Source organism: Pseudopodoces humilis, chromosome 1 (assembly GCF_049639895.1).
Source record: "Pseudopodoces humilis isolate 2021_Gansu_Grassland_sample_001 chromosome 1, ASM4963989v1, whole genome shotgun sequence".
Classification (NCBI taxonomy): Eukaryota; Metazoa; Chordata; class Aves; order Passeriformes; family Paridae; genus Pseudopodoces; species Pseudopodoces humilis.
The window spans coordinates 136,991,656-137,011,839 of NC_142200.1; the positions used below are offsets into that span (position 1 = coordinate 136,991,656).

General features: G+C 45.3%; 1 protein-coding gene across 1 annotated transcript in view; it reads left to right on the top strand.

The window, feature by feature from the left end:
• The first annotated feature begins 9,115 nt into the window (after window positions 1-9,115).
• JCAD (junctional cadherin 5 associated) overlaps window positions 9,116-20,184 on the top strand; it is a 60,441-nt gene continuing 49,372 nt past the window's right edge. Inside the window, exon 1 of the mRNA XM_014248630.2 lies at window positions 9,116-9,251. The gene's annotated coding sequence lies outside the window, so the exon portion shown is untranslated. The remainder of the gene's footprint in view (window positions 9,252-20,184) is intronic.

Below are 20,184 nucleotides of genomic sequence, written 5' to 3' on the forward strand. Positions count from 1 at the left end.
GGAAGTTTGCTTTTCTGGTTTGCCTGAAATACGGATCTTTTAAAAATCCCCATTTATAGGTCATTCTGCAATACCAGCACACACAGATACATGGGAATCATCAATGGTTAACTGATTTTCTTCTGAGAATTCATAACAAATTCAACCATATCTCCTTCAAAGAAAGGCAAACAAAATGGAAAAGAAAAAATATAATGAGACCAAGGAGACAAATCAGAACAATAATGGAAAATGTTGTGTGGGACTGAGTTTTGGCAGCACATTACCTTGCCTTCCTCTCCTTGGACATCTTTGGGCTAGGGCTCGCTCACATCTGGGCAGGGGAGACACCAAGCAGCAGTGGGGAGCAGCAGCCTGGCTTTGAGCCCAGGGAGCCAATGGTGCTCTGAGAAGAAAGTGCCTGCAATATCTCACTCATCTCCTCTTGTGGCTGAGGACAGGGTGTAATGGTTTCCTTCTCCCCATCTGCAAACAGGGATCAGGATGCTGGCTCAGGCTGCTGCTGACCCTGCTGTGACAACGTCACATCTTCTGGAGCCTGGCCTAATTCATCTCATTTGAGCTGCCAAGTAGTTCTCAGAGGGTAAGAGCTTCAAACTGCTCCTGTCTTAAATTGATTTGAAGAGATTTGCTAAGAGCAAAAGACTTTGTATCCAGGCTACTCCCTGCATACAGCCCAGAAGAGCCTGACAGGGCTTTTTTGTAGAGAACTGAAATGCACTGCAAAGGGGATGGTAAGGAATGAAATCCACGTGGATTGTTACTTACAATTTAAAAACCCAGCTTCAAAGTCAGGAGCATCTGTACAAAGGGGTAACACACAAAATGAAGAAATTTGCACCTTGGTTTTGCTCTGGTAAATGTTCACATTTCTGTGTTCACAGACACTTCAATGTGATGGGAAATGTCACTTCACCACTGTCCTTGTGCAGGCGTCCTCCCTGACCATGTCTGGAATAGTGATTCGGCACCAAAAACTGGGATTGCAGTGGCAGCGAGGGGGCAGGCACAGGAGAGAGCTCCGTGCAGTGTGCAGACATGGAACATGGACACAGCTGTCAATCTTTTTTGGGATGCTTTCTTCATACTGAATGGAGCAGGATGAAGTATGAGTGCCCAGATTAAGACCTATGGCATTCTGTGAGCTTTCTGTGACTTGCTGTGGGCAGGTGAAGGCAGAGCAGAGCACAACACAAGGCTGACCCTGGTTCCATCAGCCATGTGACGAGCTCCCTGGCAGGCAGTGCCTCTGCATCCACAGCACAGCCTCAGAGCAGGGCCTGGCCCATAAAGTACCAAATGCCCTGGCTTTAGAAGAAGCTACTGGCACTTACAACTTTCTACAATGCACTCAAGGTTTCAAAAATACCACCCTGTCAGGCCTGCAAGTTGTGTCTCTGCAGGATGGAGCTGGGAACTCATCTGCCAGCCACTGCTTTATTCTCCTTAAATTTGCTTGCTTGTAATTTTTGTTCACAATGGTTACTATGAGCATTTTGGTTTTAGTGCACATCTGAGTCTGATTATCAGAACTTTGCCAAAAAGGTCTTTGCTTTATTTTTCTCCTTTGCCTCCTTTAAACACTTGTGCACTGCCAGTCAGTGCACATCCACGGTATGAGGCTTGACTTTCTAGAATGAAAACAGGAAGGAATGAGTTTTGGTCTGCTAAGGGCATAATTTGAGTACAATGACCTTTGCACCTTAGGTTGTGAGTAAATTTCATCAAAGGAGCAGTTCCAGCACCTGAAAAATCCTAGGCTAAACATGAGATTTAGAAAAAAAAAATAAAAAAATAATTGCTCTGGCCATAAAAATGAGGAAAGTTCACTTTGCTCTGACCTTAAGTGCAGTTTCTCTCTACTTCCTGGGAACTCCTGGTGTTTTGCTGCTTCTGATGCTTACCTAGAGAAAGCATGCTCATCCTTATTCATCTTCATTATTAAAAAACCCAAAGAAGATTTACACTGCCTTTTGCAAAAAATGTGCCTTCTAATCCTCCAAGTGTACACAGCAGAAACAGGTCCCAAACACTCAGGATCTTACAAGAGAAAACTGCATCAAAGAGGAGTCTAACATGATGTTTTATTTCCCTTTCCAGTGTCCTTCCTCTGTGCAGTTTACTTTTTTAAGTTCAATTCCTGTTGCCAACAGTGTGTATTTGTGTAACAGGGACAGGCAGATGTGTGCCAGAGGTTTGTGCCCTGCCATGGAAGACAGGTTAGGACACAGTACATGAGGGAGGTCTCACCACCTGCCTTCGTGGCTGGAACACAAAAGCCAGACAAAGAGCTGCAAGGAAAGATGGTTTATTTCAGTATACAGATGGGAATGGAGACAGAGAGGCGTGGGGATAAAATTTCCTAAGAACTTGGGGCTGCCAGGTGCAGGCAGGTTTTCAGAAGAGCTGAGCTTCCATTAGTAAGTAAAATAATGGGCTAATTTACCCAAGGAACTCTGGACAAGGGGAAATGAGATCTTTTGGGGATCTTGCCTCATGTAGTTACTATAATGACTTGGCTTTAGTGCTGAGTGTATGAAAATCCATCAAAGGTGATTTGCCAAAAGCGATGCAGTGAGCCTGTGATACATTTGGGGATCAAATCCTCATGTCTGAAACAAAGTACATTATTCAGGCTTCTTACTTGTTTGGGAAGGACAAGATTTAACTTTGGCTTAGTTGTCTTGCTTTAGAACAAGAAGAAACAAAAGGAGCTCAAAGCAGATTATGCAGATCTTTTTAATGTTTCCCAGGATGAGCTCTGTGACCAGGTCAGATGGGGCTCTGAGCAGCCTGGCTAGTGATGGATGTCACTGCCCAAGGGGCTTGGGACTGGATGATTTTTTCCCCTTCCAGCCCAAGTCAATCTGTGGTTCTATGATTCTCTCTAAGAGGAGATGTTGTCAGGGCTGATATGGCTGTAACAAGGTAGAGATAGCCCCAAATCACCCTACCCACCCTGGACAGTGCAAAGGGCTTTGGCTCTCTTTGGGGTACGGTTTTAGAATTTCCTTGCACATTTCATGATTTTGGAGCAAATTCCTTGGGGCTGCTAGGAGAGATGAAGACTTGGAGAATGCCTGTGAGCCAGTTGGTGAAGCATCTTACCTCAAGTCTTGTAATATCATGTAACTTTTCTTGTGGAAAAAAAATGCAAGGTTTGAGCACTGCTCTGCAGAGAGTGTGAGGGGAAAGCACTGGGGTGGTGCCACACCTTCTGCCTTTCTATTCAGAACTATCTCTGGCTCAGCATTTCCTTCAGACAGGCTTTCACACTGCATCCTGAACAGCCATTGGCTAGCTGTAACAGAAATAATTGCAGGTAAGCAGCTGAAGGCACTGTGCATAAACAGAGAATTTCTTAAAGATGCAGACTGCAGTTCTGGATACACCAAAAAGAGATCTTTGTCTCTTCCCTTTCACATGAACACACCCTGCCTTGCTGAAATATTCAAGAGCTGTCACATGAAGGAGCCACAATGGCCAAGGAGCCACTGAAGCCATGGGACAGGACTCCAATTTCTGTCAGACCCACTCTTGTTTTCATTCACAGCAATTACTCCTTTTCCCAGTGGAGCAGCCATCAGGCCAGACCCACTCCCTTCCAGGTGGCTGGTTTTGCAATTTGCTTTCATGGTACAGAGTGAAAAACGAAAATGACCACCAGACATTTGTTGTGTTATGGCACCTTCCAATTAACATGGCTCATTTTGCAGTCCATGGTACTGGGGTCTGGCAGAGGTCCCTGGGCTCCTGCAGACAGGGGTGTGAGAGAAGCAAGAAAACCACTGTTATTACCTTACAAGAGCTATCACACCTTTCTCTGAATGCCAGTATTTTCTTAAGTTTAGGAGAGAGCTCTGCTGTTTTCCTCATTAGCCTCTATTTTCAGAACCTCTGAAACCCTATGGTCCTTTCCTCTCATGCTACGTTTTCTCCACAATGTGCCCTGACACTCCCATCTGAACAAGGACCTCTGTTACTTGCTTGTCTCTCATTGAATGCACCAGCTAAACCAGGGATTTCATCCTGATGTCTTACATCTGGACCCCAGTGTGGAGCTGTAGGGACACAGCTGACCCACCATGGTCTGCACCACAGGCTTCAGGAGAATCTGCTCCAGCGCCTGCAGCACCTCCTTGTCCACCTTCACTGCCCTTGGTGTCTGCAGAGTTGTTCCTCTCACATATTCTCTCACTCTTCTCTCCTCTGTTATGCCAGACAGTTTCTCCCCTTTTCAAATAATGCTATCCCAGAGGTGCTACCTGTTGTCACTGATGGGTACATGTCCAGTTGCAGGTCTGTCTTGGAGTCATTTAATCCTTTGCTCCTTTGCAGAGTCCTGCAGTTCCCTGTGACCCAGCACTGCAGGGTGAGCAGAGTCTCACCATTACAGGTAGTTTATGATATACTTTAGGGTTTGTTCAATACTCACATGTTAACACTCAGCACAACTTCACACATTTCTACCTTGTGAAATGAAGTTGATTGTTGAAGCAGGGCTAAGGTGTGAAACTTATATCTTCCTCCACAAGTATTCATTCCAGAAGGAGGTTGATTTGATCATGCCAGAGCCATGGCAAAACCTGCAGGGCCTGGCTGTGGGGCCAAGGCCACATCAGCTTTGTCCCTGCCCTTCCTCAGCACACCTGGACCTCCTGGGCCAGGCTGGGGGTACCCCCACTCCACGTACCCTGGACCTGCCACCTCCCCGAGGGTGCCTGGGGCTGTGTGCCATGAGCTGTCTCCCACACAGCCCTGAAAGAGGGTCAGAGTCCCAGTGCCATTAACTGGGAGATCCTTCATGATGGGTTGGGCGCAACTTCCTCGTGGTAGGGGTAAGACCTGCTGGGTTTGGAAAGGTGGAGCAATGCACATATAGGGTCAGTGGCTGCCAGAGCCCTCCAGTGCCAGTCAACAGGGCCTGGAACCCACCCTTTTTCCCTTGGGCTTGTGATAAATGTGACTTCATTTAAGGGGAAGGTCTTTGGTGGAATTGCCTGGATTAACACATAACTGTAAATTTGTTCGATTTTAGCTTGTCACGTCATTTGGTGTTTTATGTTCACTGATGGTTGTGATTGGTGTAATTTTAGAAACAGAACATAACAGAAGCAAGCACTGCAATCTAAAAAGAAAATAATTCAGATGTACGAACTTAAATTCACTTTTTTCCCCTGTTTTTTCTTTTTTTTTAAGTTTTGACAGCTATTACAATTTTGTGTCTTACTGTGCTTGATATGGTGTGGGGCTGGTTTAGGGCCTCAGTTCATGGAATACTTTGACAAGAAAGAAGAAAATATTTGCTTTCTTTTCCAACAGAAGTACCAGATGTCAAAACTGTGGAGCAGAAGTGTGAAAATGTGGTTTGTTACCATTCCCAATGGGCTCCTTTCCCCAAAAAGCTTATGTTTTCTAGATCAAACACAAAGTTTTGTGTGAATCCTAGTGGAAGATCTTTTAATGATGTGGATTGGCAAAATCACTTCTAGAAGCAGTTCCCCAATTCAAAAGAAATAGAAACTTTTTACTTCCAGTTTTCAGTTCACTATATAAAAGGGAAGAAAACATGCAAAATAGATGAGCAACGACTAAAGTTCTTTAACATGTAATTTCCCATCAACAATGTCCATTATGAATTCTTCATCCCATTATCTCAGGAGTGGCCAGTGTAGTTCTTGATGCTGCAAAATCGTACTTCATTGTACAGTTCATTGTGATTCACATTTCCTTCCGTTTGTTGCTCAGTTCATACAAATGCTGACTGAAGTGCAAAACTGAATCCCTAAATATGTCTAGCTCAGGCTGTGTTTTATTCTGCAGGCTTTAATGGGGGGCAGGTGAGCACTGCAGCTTCCAGCCCACAGCCAGTGGGAATGCAGTGCAGAAATACCCAGCATTGCATGAGGCTGCTGGAAGGGAACGCTCCTCTCACAGGCCAGGAATGACTTGTTGCTGTTTACGCCTGGGAAGCTGCCATTCCAGCTTGGAATCATAATGAAGAGAGAAAGGGAACTGTGGAGCTGCCTTTGTTTTGGAGGCAGTGTGTTTGTGGTCTGAACTGCAGCAGGACACACCAGGCAGGGAACAGGTCTGAGCTGCCTCAAGGCACAGGGGAAAATAAAATCTTCATCAATAAGCAGGTGTTAGACTTCCAAATGCTGGATGCTGTGTCAGAGTCTAACTCTGACAAAGGTTTCAGACTGAAATATTGGGGATTTTTTGCAAAATAATGTGAACTTGAAGGAACTGGTGGTGAATTTGAGTTCAGCTCATTAACTTGTCTAGGACAACAAAGGCAACAAACACTAAACCCATCCCTCTGTTAGTACTTTTGTTCACATCCCAAAGAAACAGAGTTATGTGGAATGCTGAAATGTCTTGCCTTGACATTTCAGAAATGAAACTCTAAATTTCCTCTATGTTTGTTTTTAAAGTGCTGTTTCTTTGTAAATTGAGCACAGGCTGACCTCAGAGATAAGCTAGAAAAACCAAACCATCCATTAGGATCAAAAGCTTTCACTTAATTCAAAATTATTTTTGCTTTCCCTCCTCCCAGTTTTGTGGTTTTAGTTTCTCTAGAAAAATGGACTCTTTTCAGGTCAACCTGCAGAGCAAAGTCTGCTGGCCTCTCTTCCTCCTGCTGTTTCCTATTGAACTAGCTAAATGAAAATGAAAAATATACCCATCTGCAGCACAGAAACATTCTTTGTACACACAAAATCCCCCTTCCAGGTGCAACAGGAACCACAAGAGAAGTCCTCTCTGGCAGACTGCAGTGTTGTGCTGCAGTGGTCTGGTCCCTGACGTACCAGTATCTGCAAACTGAGAGACCTGGGCTCTTCCCACTGGATCTTGCTCCCTGTCCCTGCCCTGTGAGCAATTCTCATGACTGCTTCCCTTGCGGGGTCCCATGCAAGGGTGAGGTAGAGCCTGTAGCTGGATAACATCAGTGGAATTGATGTTATGACAATTACAGCCAAGGAAAGCCAGCTTGGGTGGAGTGAGCTGCTCGAGTGGCGGAAGGAGAAGTTGGTTCATGGTCCAGAGGTAAGCTGATGGGAGGTTTGGGGACATTTTGTGTCTGGCTCAGGTGGACATCTCTCCCTGTGGCACAGATGCCTGGGATCTGTCCTGGTTTCAGCTGGGATAGAGTTAGTTTTCCTCCTAACAGATGGTACAGTGCTGTGTTTTGGATTTAGTATGAGAATACTATTGATAACAGACTGATATTAGAGTAGTTGCTGAGCAATGCTTGTACTAAGTCAAGGACTTCTCAGTTTCATGTGCATGGGGGAACCGTGGCTGGGACAGCAGACCTGAACTGGCCAGAGTGATGTTCCATACCATAGGATGTCATGCTCAGTATATAAACTGCAGAGAGTTGGCTGGCAGGGGTCAATCACCCACAGGTGGTGAGCAACTGTATTGGGCATTTTTCCTATTATTACTATTATTTAAAAGAAAAAAATATTTTAGTTATTAGACTGGCCTTACTTTAACTCACACATTTTGCCCTTTTCTGATTCTTCTCCCCATCCCACTGGGGAGGCTGGGGGGAGGGAGTGAGCAGCTGCTTAGTACTTAGTTGTTGGTTGGGGCTAAACCACAACAGGTTACCAATTTGCCCCACAAAACCCCAAGCTCAGGGGAGCCAGGGTGAGCCATGCATCAGTGGAAGCTCAGAGAGCTCAGTCTAAGCTCCAAGAAGCAGGCTGGAATCTCTGGAGATGCCTCAGTCCACTTGGGGAACCCGCAGGCTGAAGTGGGGACAGGCTCTGAACCTCTGCTGGTTGTTAAAGGCACAGATCTGCACAGGGAGAGCTCTCAGCTGTGTCTGGGTGACACAACAAGCTGAGTCCCCATGATTCCAGCCAGCACCCAGGAGCTGGGCTGCTGAGGGACAGGAGCCAGCCAGGCTGCTGCTGGATGCTCTGCTGCCTCCCTCCTGCACAGCTCGGGCCCTGATCCTCCCGATCCTCCAGGCCAGGCTGGGAGGTCTGCCCGCGTTTTTCAGAAAGGATGATTACATCTGCAAAGCACCCGGCAGCGCTTTGGGATGAAGAGCGTTATGTAAGTGTAAGATAATGTTATTTATAGAGCCAGGTTTTATCCAAAATGGAATTAAACTTGTGTTCCTGAAGTCTCTGCTCTCAAAGACAAATTGGAATTTGTCCACTAGCCTCTAGTGCTTTGCATTCAAATTGTTTTTCTCAGTTCATCCCAAAGTTTAAGAATGTGATTTATTTACAAATTATGCATCTCAGAAAGTGAGAAAATCTCTTTTCCATCAGCTCTGAGGTGACCAGGTAATTCTGGGCAGTGACCATGGAAGTCTGGGCCATAGTTGAGCTTTGCAATCACATCAGCTGTGACACTAAACTACCATAAACCAGGAAAGGAAGGCAGAGTTTGAGCTGGGTTAAACAAAACCACAAATAATTGCCCTAGGCACAATATTTTGCCTGCATTTAACACTCTCTGTAGCAATCCATGAGCTGCAGGAGGGTATCCAGCTTACATCCCTGTTGGAGGTGGCACTAGTTCAGTGGGTTAATGTTTGTGTTCCTGCAGAACTACAGACCCCGTGACCTTTTAAAATCATGCATTATTAACTTAGAGAGCTTTACTTGCTCTTTTGAAATATTAGATTCAAATCCCTCATATCTGTACTTTTTACAAGCCATGAAAATGCAAATTTCTGGGATGCCTGCTGAAATCCATGCTAACAGGTGTTAGGAATATTGTTTTATGAGGTTCAGCACCTTGCATAGGTTAATTTGTGGAGTTATCTGCTGCCCCTCACTTGTCATAGTATCTAGCATGAAATTCCACACATGCCTTTTATTTAGGAAAGAACACAAAAGTATGTTATCTTATTCCTCTGGAATTTTCCACAGTTATTTAGCATGTTAGCTTAAGCATAATTGGTTAGTGGGCTCTTGAAATCTATATCTTAGCTGTGCTTATTTACATCAGGCTAAAAGTAGTTCATTTCAGTTGAGGTAAATGTGAAGCATTAGATTGCAAACGTACCTAATCCATCTCTCCTCCCCCATGACTAGAAATCCTGTGGTTAAAATAACACAGCCTCTATTCAGAGCACAAACTTAGAGCTGTGAGCAGGAGCAGGCTTGGGATTTAAACAACTCTCAGCAGATGAGTCTGTTCAAGGGTCTTTCTCGGGTTTGTTTTTCATCCTACTTTTGATCCATGAGAGGAAGCCAGGCTCTCTCCACTGGGCAAGCAAGGTAAAGATTTTCTGCATTCTGTATACGGTTGCATGTGCTTGTAAAGGAGCTTATAAACCTGATTGCAGACTGTTGCAAAAGCAATTGTAAAAATGTTTCTGTTATAGAGCAAGAAGTGTTTGGCAAATGGCTTCACAATCTTGAAACGTTAGTCTGGTCTTCTGGCTATTTCCAGACGACAGTGAAATGATGAAATGATAAATCTTGCACAGAGAAGCAAGGAGCAGTGATTCTCCATCACACATCAGAGAAGCTGAGCATGTAGGAAACAGCAAACCCGGGTACTACTGCGATCTAGCCGGACTAAAGCAGAACTGGCATTTTGCTGACTGCCAGGTACAGTCCCTGCTGGGTTTGTCCAGCTGCTGTAGTCCCGTTTGGGAGGCTGAGGCTGTGCCGGAGGATGGCACTGAGTCTGTTTACAGAGTACATGCTAATGCTGCTCCAGCGTGACTCTTACAGTATCGGCGGAACCGTGCTTTCAGGAATGTTTGGATGCGCCGTGCCAGATAATTAACTGCCTGTATTTGCTCTCACTGCTTTCCAAGTCACAGGGGACGTAGAAAAGCATCATCTTTCCTTGAATCCTTATTTTATTTGAAATCCAGGAAACAAGCGTGATGTCCGTGCTAATGCCCGTGGAGCTGCGCTCCCGGTGCCAGAGCGTGTTAACTCTCCCAGCCCTGCGCTGTGTTTCACAGGGGATCCTCACGTCAGTCCTCCTGCTCCGCGATGTTCGAGCGCCGAGGGTGGCACTGCTAGGGAATTCGGAAACACTGTTACTCACCTTATAGCTAAAATGAAAAAAATGCTGCCCCTCCCTGCCCCAAGGCTTGGGACAGTGTGATGGCGTTGTGGGGGCATTACACTGTCCTTCCATCAGGGACTCACGGACAAATGCAGCTCCAGGTGCTGCGACCTTTCCAGTGCTGGAGAAAGCCTTGTTTTGCACACTTTTTCCTTCCTCTGCTTTCTACCCCTTTTTCCCTCCCCCGAGCAAGACAGGCTGGTTTCACATCATCCTGTGTGCAGTCACTGTCCCCCCGGTGCCCACAGCCGTGTCACTCCCCAGGGCAGCACGCTGTCCCCCCCTGCTCGGCCAGAGGCAAGAGGGACCTGCACTCCAGCTCCTCCCAGAGCTGCCACGCTGAGGGGAAGGTTTCTGACTGGAAAAGGTGCCCTCGTCCCCTGGGCCAACAGTGCTGCTCTGTCCTGGGGGAGAAGTGCAGCTTTATCACCTGGGTGCCCGGCACAGGGAGGGACGGGCAGGGCTATGAGGAACACAAACACACCGCTTCTCCTGATTCTCTGAGCACACCGCGGCAGAGAGGCAGCTCAGAGGAGAGAGAACATGTGCAAAACAAAGAAATGCGGTCAGGCAGGAACTATAAAATTCCAATATAGAAAGTGGAGCTGATGTCATTTTAACGTCCTAAGCAGTGCCAAGAATTCTAAGCTCTGTATCAAGATTCAGTGCAAAACCCCCACAAACTCACAACTTGTTCTTGTGGAAAAATTAACTTTTATGGAAAATATGCATGGGAACATGCCAGAGGAGTGTGTTGTTTTATTTCTTTTATTAATTTTGAATACATTAGTTCATAGAGCAATCCCATTTTAGCATCAGCTGCCTCTATCCAAGAAGCCGAAGCTCACATACACAGCTCTCAAATACTGGAGGCGAGGGAGCTGTGTTTTTCTGTATGATCAGTTGTTAGATGGAAAGAGCTGCTTGAGTAGGAAGGGGTGTGGGAAGGCTCAGTGGGATGACTGACTTGAAGCTTTTTTCCTGGTGACATATCTGAATCGTGATCAGATGCACCTGAATGGAGCAGCATCATCAGCTATTATAATTCTGAGTGCGTCAGAGGTGGGATCGCATGCAGCTCCTGTGAGAAAGGTTACTCATCTTTGTCCTGCTACAGGACCGCCTTCACTGCTGCTTGTAGCTTTGTCAGACTTGAAAAGTTTAGACTGAGCTCTTCCAACTTGATTGTCTGCCTTGAGCTAAGTTTTTTTCTGGAAAATTTCAGCCCAAACTGTCCAGCCAGTTTTGTCCGGTCCAAGAATGAGCATAGGGAAAAAGGAATTGTTGTCCAACTGGAAAAAAAAGAAAGGAAGAAACAGGAGGGGGGAACCTGGTGATCCTTTCTTTGGATGGTGCTTATCCCTCTGTGCTCTGGAGTTGAGATCTGAAATTTGGCAGCTTTCTGTTAGGAATGTGATTTTTTTTTTTAAACTTTGTAAATCTCCTCCAATTTGGCTTAGTGATAGCCTTTGAAGGAAGAAAAGAGCAACTTCTTAGGGACGTGCTAAGGCTCAGCAGTCAAAATCTGCTGAGATTCCTTCCCACATGAGTGAGCTCAGCCCAGGATCCCAGCAGCTCCCAGTGCTGACCCCAGTGCTCCTGTGCAAACAGTCAGTGCTGCCAAGCTCCTGCAGATCCTTGTTCTTCCCCACAGCATGATAGGGACCCGGCTCCTCTCTCTGCAATCCAAGAGTAATCCCAGCTCAAGGAGCAGAGTGAAGATGGGCTCTTCATGTAATGCTGCTCAGGGCAGAGTTGATGGTCAGTGGAAAGATGGGCAAGAAACAACACTTTGATTCTTTCCTGCCACAACCTGGTGGCAGACAGGGACCCGGACAGTGCTGGGCTAAGCAAGGATTTGGTACTCAGATGCTAAAGCTGAAGGGTTGCACGGGAATGGGATAAGAAGTACATGGTACAAATGAAGAGTCAGGGAGCTTAGGAGCAGGTCAGGAAGGTGTGTGTCAAGGTGTGAGCCATAGGGAGAGTCTGGGCACACCAGAGCTTGATATGAAACCTCAGCTTCCCCATTCTTGGTCCCTTTTTGACAATGAGTGCTACCTCAGAACTGGCTTCAGTCCCACTCTCCCTGAAGAGTCTTCTGTGCCAGGTGCTGCTGAAGCTCTCCCCAGTCTGCAGCCAGTGGCTGTGGGGTGCTCCACTGTCCGCATGTGCCGTAAGACCCTGCTCCTGATGCCTGCTGCTGGGATGGGAGCTGCTGGGAGCTCTGCCTGCAGCATGTCCAGAGTGCCTGATGATGAACACTCCTGCACAGCCTCATATCTGTTGGTGACCCCACAGGGACAGCTGGGATGAGTGACCAAGGTCCTGATTAACTGGTGCCTGGTGCAGTGAAGCTGTCTCTTACGTGCCTGTCTCTGTTTCCATTTTATTCAAATGGCTAAAGAATCACCACCCTTGACAGAGGTACTACAGCTCAGGGACACTTGTGAAGATGCCAGGTACTACTAAATGTGTAATTGTTGTTTTGGGAAAATCAGCCATTTTTATTGAGGAGAACTTGGGAAGAAAATAAAGCATAGGACTACATTGAGCTCTGAGGGAAAAAACAAAATTCTATATAATATCTCCAGTGAAAAAAGTCCATCCAGTACCATGGGATAAAGCTGAGACCTCTGGCAAAATATTGTGTGTTCATCTAATTAACAATTGTACCATAACACATAGCACAAAGGAGGCCTAACTCTGGCATCTCTTGCCTCACGGATTTTTCATTCATAACAGTATTCTTATAGCCTATTTTTGTATGCAATGCATACGCAACGTTGGAGACAGATGGCAAAATCTCAGTGTTCATTGTGACATGATTTCCACATCCAAAGGTAGGGAGCAGCAGTCTGCTTGTTTCCACTCCTGCTGGAGAGGCAGGGAAAGGTGGTTTCCTTCACTTCTTGTATGACTATGGACTATGGAGCAACCTGCACAACTCCTCCTTCCACAGAGACAGGCAATGAAGTTTCATCATCTTCATCAGCTCCTGAGAGCCCCATGTGCACATCAGGACTCAGCTGTGTGAGACTGTAGAAACAAAGAACAGGAGGACAGGAGCTGTGAGAACAGCATGAGAAGATCAGAGCTGCCTACAGACAGCTACAGAGAGAGGAAGGAGCACTAAGAAGCTGTGAGACAGTGTTGGCCAGTGCTGCAGGCAGTGCTTGCTGCACACTAACAGCCTTGCCTTGGCCAAGGATGTCACAACCAGGAGTTTTAAGCAGGGATTTGCAGGAGAACCGAAACAGAAAAGGAAAAGGAGTGGTGGTTACTTATGGGCTTCTGCTCCAAGGGTCAAGGTAGAAAATGGACTTTCCTAAAGGTTGATGCTGAAGGAGTATGGATGAGTGGAGTAGAGGCTGACAGTTGAAGGACCAGAGATACTTAGTGGGGATGTCCTTGTGGAAGTTGTCACAAAATAAATAAATCCAGGAGGATGTTACTCTTACAGCTTTGATGAGATGATTACAAGTAGGGAGCAGCACCACAAATGAAGCAGTCAGGTCTGTGCTTAAGGTTTCTTGCGCAGATCTAAAAGAACTGCTGCCTTCTCATCTGCCACCCCAGCTGGTCCAGCCAGCTCCTTGCACTGCACACAGCCCAGGGCAAGAGTCAGGTCATCTCATGAGTGCTAACCCAAAAACTTCACTGCTTTATGAATCGTTTGACCTACTTGAGGCTCAGACTCCACTCAGAGAACCCCATGCTCTTCCTACAGTTTTGGCAGAATTAAACCAGTATGTACAACATGGCTAGTTCAACAATCACAACACTGTGCCTTGGGACTTTGCCTCTGCTGGAAACTAAAGTACATGCAATTAATTCTGTGGTTCCTCAATGAACAAAATGGGGCTTTTGTGTAATACTATTACTCATTTGTTTCCAATTAGTCATGAATCATGAATTGTTTTGTCTCAGAGATTAATGCTATTTTTCCCCAAAATTATCAGTTTTTACTTACTTTGCATACCCCAATGTTTCCTCAGATTGTGTGGGCCAAGTCTTCTGTCCTGATCCATGCCAGAATCTTGGGTTTCTGAATGTAATTGCAGAGTAATTTTGAGATCTTCAGATCCTGTGGCTTGAGAGAATCAAACTGATCCAAGACCTGAGAGAAGGTTGCTGCTTTCCTGCAGTTGCACTTCAAATATAAATATGTCTTCATGTTATTCTGCTGTCCAGTGATGTGTGTTAGGGTGAAACATCAAGAAACTTGCTTATGAATTTATGCACAGATTTTGTCTTCTATCAAGCCATAGCCCTCTCTGAGTACTCTTGTAGTGATCATCTTGGTAACCCAAACAGTGTTCTCCCATATAAATCAAGTCCTGCTTAATACAGGGGATCTGCCATGTCTTCAAATGTGTCCATGAAATGTATGTCACTTGGACTGCATGACCTTTACAGAATCCTCCGATTTCATGAACACTTTGGAAGAGTGACTTGTTATGTGCTCTATTTTCTTGCAACTCAGATGCAGAAGGGGAGTGAATACACAGTCACATCAGGAAAGAAATACTCATTTCTGATAAGGCAAAAAGGCCCTACCTTTTTCAAAGAAGGAGGCTAGCACAGGGTGAGGAAGATGAGCATTTCAGCCTTTTGCACCAGTGAATATGGGAAACCCCTACCCAGACATAAATTCAGGTTTCCCACAGTGAGACAGATGTGATTCCCCCACATCCTTTTTGTATCAATTCGTTTATTAGATCCTTGTGAATCCCTTAATCCAAGTCTATGCATGGGACTTAGGACACACAAAGGTTGCTAACAACCTCGAACTCACTGAACGCTTTTAACTGCTTACAGCCTTTTAGTATCTTTTCACTTTTATTTAGATATCTTTCCCCTCAGAAATGAACTTCTTTTCCTCTTCTTTTCTGCTGCTGCCAGATGAGTGTTATTTCCTTCCTGGAGGGCACACAGCAGTTCATTGTATCCCACTACAGAAGGTGGCTGCAGCTCTGTAGCCACCAAGAACAATAAACTCTCACCTGAGCTGCCATTCCTGACCCTCAACCAGATCAAGAAGAGTTGTAAAACAAACCCACGTTGTCATGAGCAGCCTTCTGCCATCATGGCTGTGACTGTGTGTCCATCAGAGACTGGCCAACACATGGGATGGGTGTGCACAGCCAGCCACACCCACCTTTTCCCCTTCTCGGGCACGCTGCTGCTGCGTGTTGGGTAGCAGCAACCTGTGGAGTTACACCTTACAATTCCATCCTCAGCCACCTCATCAGGCAAAATGCCAATGGTGTGACCTTCTTGCACTGTGCATATAATGGCTAGGACTGCCAGGGTTTGCACCCCTGCTGCACATTGGCACGAGGCAGAAATTCCCTTGTCAATAACTTCCCTCAGAGAAGCAGAATCAAACAAAATTATGCTGTCCACCCCCGACACCTTTGTTTATAATGGATTGTTTTGGCCTCTTGCATATGTGTAATCAAATGCTGCTGCTCTTCACATGCTACAGTTCTCTGTGTTTAAATTGAGAGGGATCTCCCTTAAATATTTATTTAAACAATAACTTTCCTTGAGCTCTTTGTAAACTGCTGTACAAATTTGACCCCAAACACTGGTTTTCTGCCTCAGCACCATGCTGTGGGCCAGCACCTCCTTCTCTCAGGGCTGAAGATCCTGCAGCTCTGAAAGCCAGTTCCTGCTCTACAGGACTTATGGACCCAGCCCTCAAATTGTTCCAGCAGCTCCCAGAGTTGCAGAGCAGAGTTTCAGAAGTCATACCCCAGGAACCCAAAAATCCTGTAACTTCCAGGAATAGGCTCCTTTCCTGGATGCAGGAAATCTGCTCTTCCTAGTGGTACCCACACTTCATGGCTGAGGCCGGAAACACAGCAGTGCCAACCCTACGCAGCTCACAACTGCTGGGGAGCAGGAGGAAGCTGGGACTGCTGATATTTTTCAATTGTATTTAAATTATAACTTCATAACCTGCAGTTCTGGGAATTTTCCCAGCAAAAGACCCTAAAAATACATAAAACACACACCATACTCTCTGCTATTTGGCTGTAGTCTGCAAATCTAAGAAGGACTCACTATCCCAAATAAAAATATTTTTTGTTGTATATAAAACAGATGATTCAAACTCTTCATTTAACAGGTCATTTTTTGCGTTTAACTTTTGTTAAAGGTGGACTTACACAGAAGTGTTGGTAGTATTAAAGTTAGCTGCTAAAGATTTTGCATTAGATTAGCAATGTTTAAGTGGAGTTATAGCCCTCCTGCATTTCTAATTCCACATTTTTCCAGCAACTTGATGAATCAGTTATTGGCTAAACCTTCATAGTCAACATGGATTTGGGTGGAAATCGAATTACTCACCAGCTAAAGTAAGTACAAAGAAGATAATTCATTATGCTGCTCCTTAGCTATAATTGAGGCTCATCTCCTCATTTGAGGCTCTGTGTGGGTTTAATCATAGAGCTGAACTGGGGAGAAATACCAAAGCTTCTCTGAATCATTTTTATTCTTGCCCCAGTTCTTTATCATTAATTACATCAAGATGTATCTCCAAGGAGACAAAGAGTGGTGCTGTCCCTTAGGTCCCCCCCAAACCTTCACTTGTTTGCTAAGTGCAGTGTGTCTTTGGCTGGTCCCTTGGGAGGAAGAGGCAGGCTGCATTTTGCTTCAGATCCTTCTTGTTCTGAGTGCAGATTTCAAAAGACTAAATGAAAAGATACAGGCTTTTTAGTGCTAACACTAGAGGTGAAGCTGGGAGATCAATCAGCCGTTTCTCAGCTGAAGATGATTGCAGAAAACAGTTTTGAACATCAGGAGTGTATTGAGCATTACTTTCCTCCCATGGTGAATGCAATATGTGGAACGTATGCCTCAGACATCTTTTTCCTTTTTCCAGTCTGAATGGGAAAGACCTCCTTGTACTTTTCTCTCCATTAGGCAAGGCTATGGTCAGCAACATGGATGAAGTATCACGGTTCAATAATTTCAAATCAATACTTCATTACTTTTCTCTGTTCAGAGGAAGCACATTGTTCTCTGCATGTGTACATAGAGCCTTTATCCAGCTTTTATCCACCCAGACATCTTGTGTCAGTTTTAGGGCTAATTCCCTCCCTTTAATATCCTGCCATTATTTACTCACAGCACCTGGAGTTGACCTTTGACAGTCAATGTGTCTGAAATAGGATTTCCAGAATAAAGGGGTTTTTAAATTTTTTTGCCTGGACCTGTCAATCTGAACACCTACATGGTAGCTAGAAAGTGGTTTTTTTCCTCTCCTTCCAAACTTTTGCCTTTCAGCTCTTGCATAGCCACTGGGCCTGGCAGTTCCACTTCAGAGGATCTTCTGAGTATCATACCTTTGTCCAAAATCAGCTCAGAAATCCAAATTACAGAAAATTTTAGGGAACTGCATGGTCTTGAAACTGTTGTTTCAGACATGTCCAGGTTGATTAATTCCAGAAATGAAACACTTTGATGGTTCAGAACTGAAACAACTTGTTTCTAGTTTGAACTGAATGAAAGCCTCAGACTTCCTCTCAGTTTGATGTTGGCCCATGGCCTCTCTTTTTTGCTGTGGTGTCTCATGAGGGCTCTTGCTTGCCTATGTCTCACTGTGTGTGAGCTGCACACACTCCTAACTCACAGCAATCACACTCCTGTGTCACTCCACAAGAGATGGGAATACCCCTTTCACCAATTCTCTCATGATCCTACACACCTGTAGTGGAAGGTATTCACCCAGAAAAGGGACTTTGGCAATATGACCCAAAGGACTGCATCAGGAATCTCATCTCGTCCTGGAAGCCCCTGGGAACCTGACGTAAGACCCTGAAAGATGCAAAACTGAGGAAACCAGCCATGCAGCCTGAAGCTGTGCCAAAATAAGCAAGGCCACCTATTTCACTGTATTCCTGCAAGGACTGGAGCTGCCTCCTGGACATGATGATACTCACTTCCCAACTTTCACCCTCCCAGATCTGGAGAAGCAGCTCAAAGTGTGATGCTCCACATCTGTTCTGGCTGTCCTTCACACAAAACCAGCTGTTTCCTTCTGCCCAGTGAGTGCTGGAGGATTCTGGTCAACCTAGGCATGGGGCAAAAGCAGAACCATGAACTGTGGCCACTATAACAGGCACCCCTGCAAAGGTCTCAGATGTTTGCATGGCTAACATCTGCTCTGGTTTAATTCAGCCTTGTTTGGGTGGCTTTGTGAGCACTGAAGCAGCATGAGTCCCAGTGTTTAGCTATTATTTATTAGGTAGAATACTGCCCAGTCCTGAGCCTGAACTCTCCAAGCTGAAGCCCAATATATACAGTCCATCTTGCCTCTCTCCAAACAGCATCCAGCATCAATCACAGCACTGTAAATTGTTTACACAAAACTGCAGACATCATAACTTATTAAATAACTCTTTTGTCGGTCAGATAAGTAAATATTTCGAAAGACCGTGAACATCATGGCAAGCTGGAGCTGCCCAGAACAGCTCCAAATTGATCCAAGTTAACAGGGATCATATTTGCCTTGCCTTTGATGTCCCTGTTCCAAACTGGGCTGAGAAAGGATCTGAAAACAAGCCTCCCTAAGGGAAGCTTATGCAGTTTTAAAGATGCTCAACCTTCTGTAGAGATAACAGGAAGAAGAAAACTGTGGAAGGAGTTTGCAAAGAAACTATCCTCCTGAAGCAGTAAATTTGAACTTGCAGGGGTCAAACCCTCCCCCTCCTCCATGTCTTCCTCTTTGAACCCAAACAAATGAAGAGGGTGCCAGAAGGTCTCTGCTGCAGAAGGGTTGAGGGATTGTCCCTTGGGCCATAGACAGAGATGGCAGGGAGGATTTCTCTCACTTGTTGGTGGGATTCATGCAACCACCTCTTCTTATCGGCTGCCATCCCATGAGCTTTGGCTGTCAGAAGGGGAATGGTGTTGGTATTGACTCCCACAGTTCCACTGCCTGCCCATGGCAAGTCTCTGTGCTTTTGAAAACAGACCATGGCTATCTGCTGCTATCGGAAACACTTGGAAACATGTTGTTTTGTGAGATATTTGTTTCCAGTCATTTCCAACAATAATTTGGGATCTTTTTCCTTTTGAGTGCACTGAGTTGTACCAGTTCACCTCATTTTCAAAGGGATCGTGTTACATGCAGGAATGTGGAGTTGAAAGGACCTGAGTTTTTGCAACAGGAATTTGTTTTGGAAGCAAGCGAGTTGGAAGGAGAGGAAACGGGCAGCCCACCAAGAGCTTCAGCAGGATTATCCCACCCTTTCAGCAAGCTACAGCCAGGGCAACTCATAAGCTGGGGCTGAGCCTGCTTCTGGTGGGGGTAGGGACAGACAAACTGCTCTTACCAGCAGTTTAATACAGCACAGGATCCAGTCATGTCGTTTGAAACCTCATCTGAAAAATCCCCTCGGGCACAGACCTCACTGATGTGAATCACAGAATCATAGAATATCCTGAGTTGGAAGAGACCCCCAAAAATCACCGAGCCCAACTGTGGCAGCCACTATGATGTATGAAAGCTTCAGCTGGGTGAAGCTAGCTGTAGGCTGCTGCTGTTGGGTCACTGGGGTGCTGAAGAGGGCACTCCTCTGCACAGCCCCCAGCCAAAGGCCAGGCAGAAAGTCTATTATCAGATGAAAACTCATGGATTTGAGTCTAACCTGGTGCTGAATCAGTGACTCAACTGTGTGTTTGGCATTTACTTGTTTGGTACCTGACTGGCACCCCCTGTCCTGATTTTCTCTAACAAGATTTTAATTATTTGTCTTTTGAGATACTTCAACACCTTCAGATTGCTGGTGCATCTGGGTAGTTTTCTTAAAATGTATGTTTCCTTGCGCTGTGTGTATCACTTATTTAATGTCAGAGGCATGTGTGAGGCTGTCCATGTTTGCAAAAAGTCAGGGGTTTCATGCCAGGGCTAAATCAAATGCTGCCAAGACAGCACAGTGCAGACATAAATAAAACATAGATTGTAGAGAACAACTGTCAATGCTTCTCAACTCCTTAAATATCCATTCCTATTATACTATATATATAATATATATATATATATATTATATGTTCCTATAACCAAACTTACTGGTGCTTCTGCCTCAACATATTCATTATAAACTGATGATT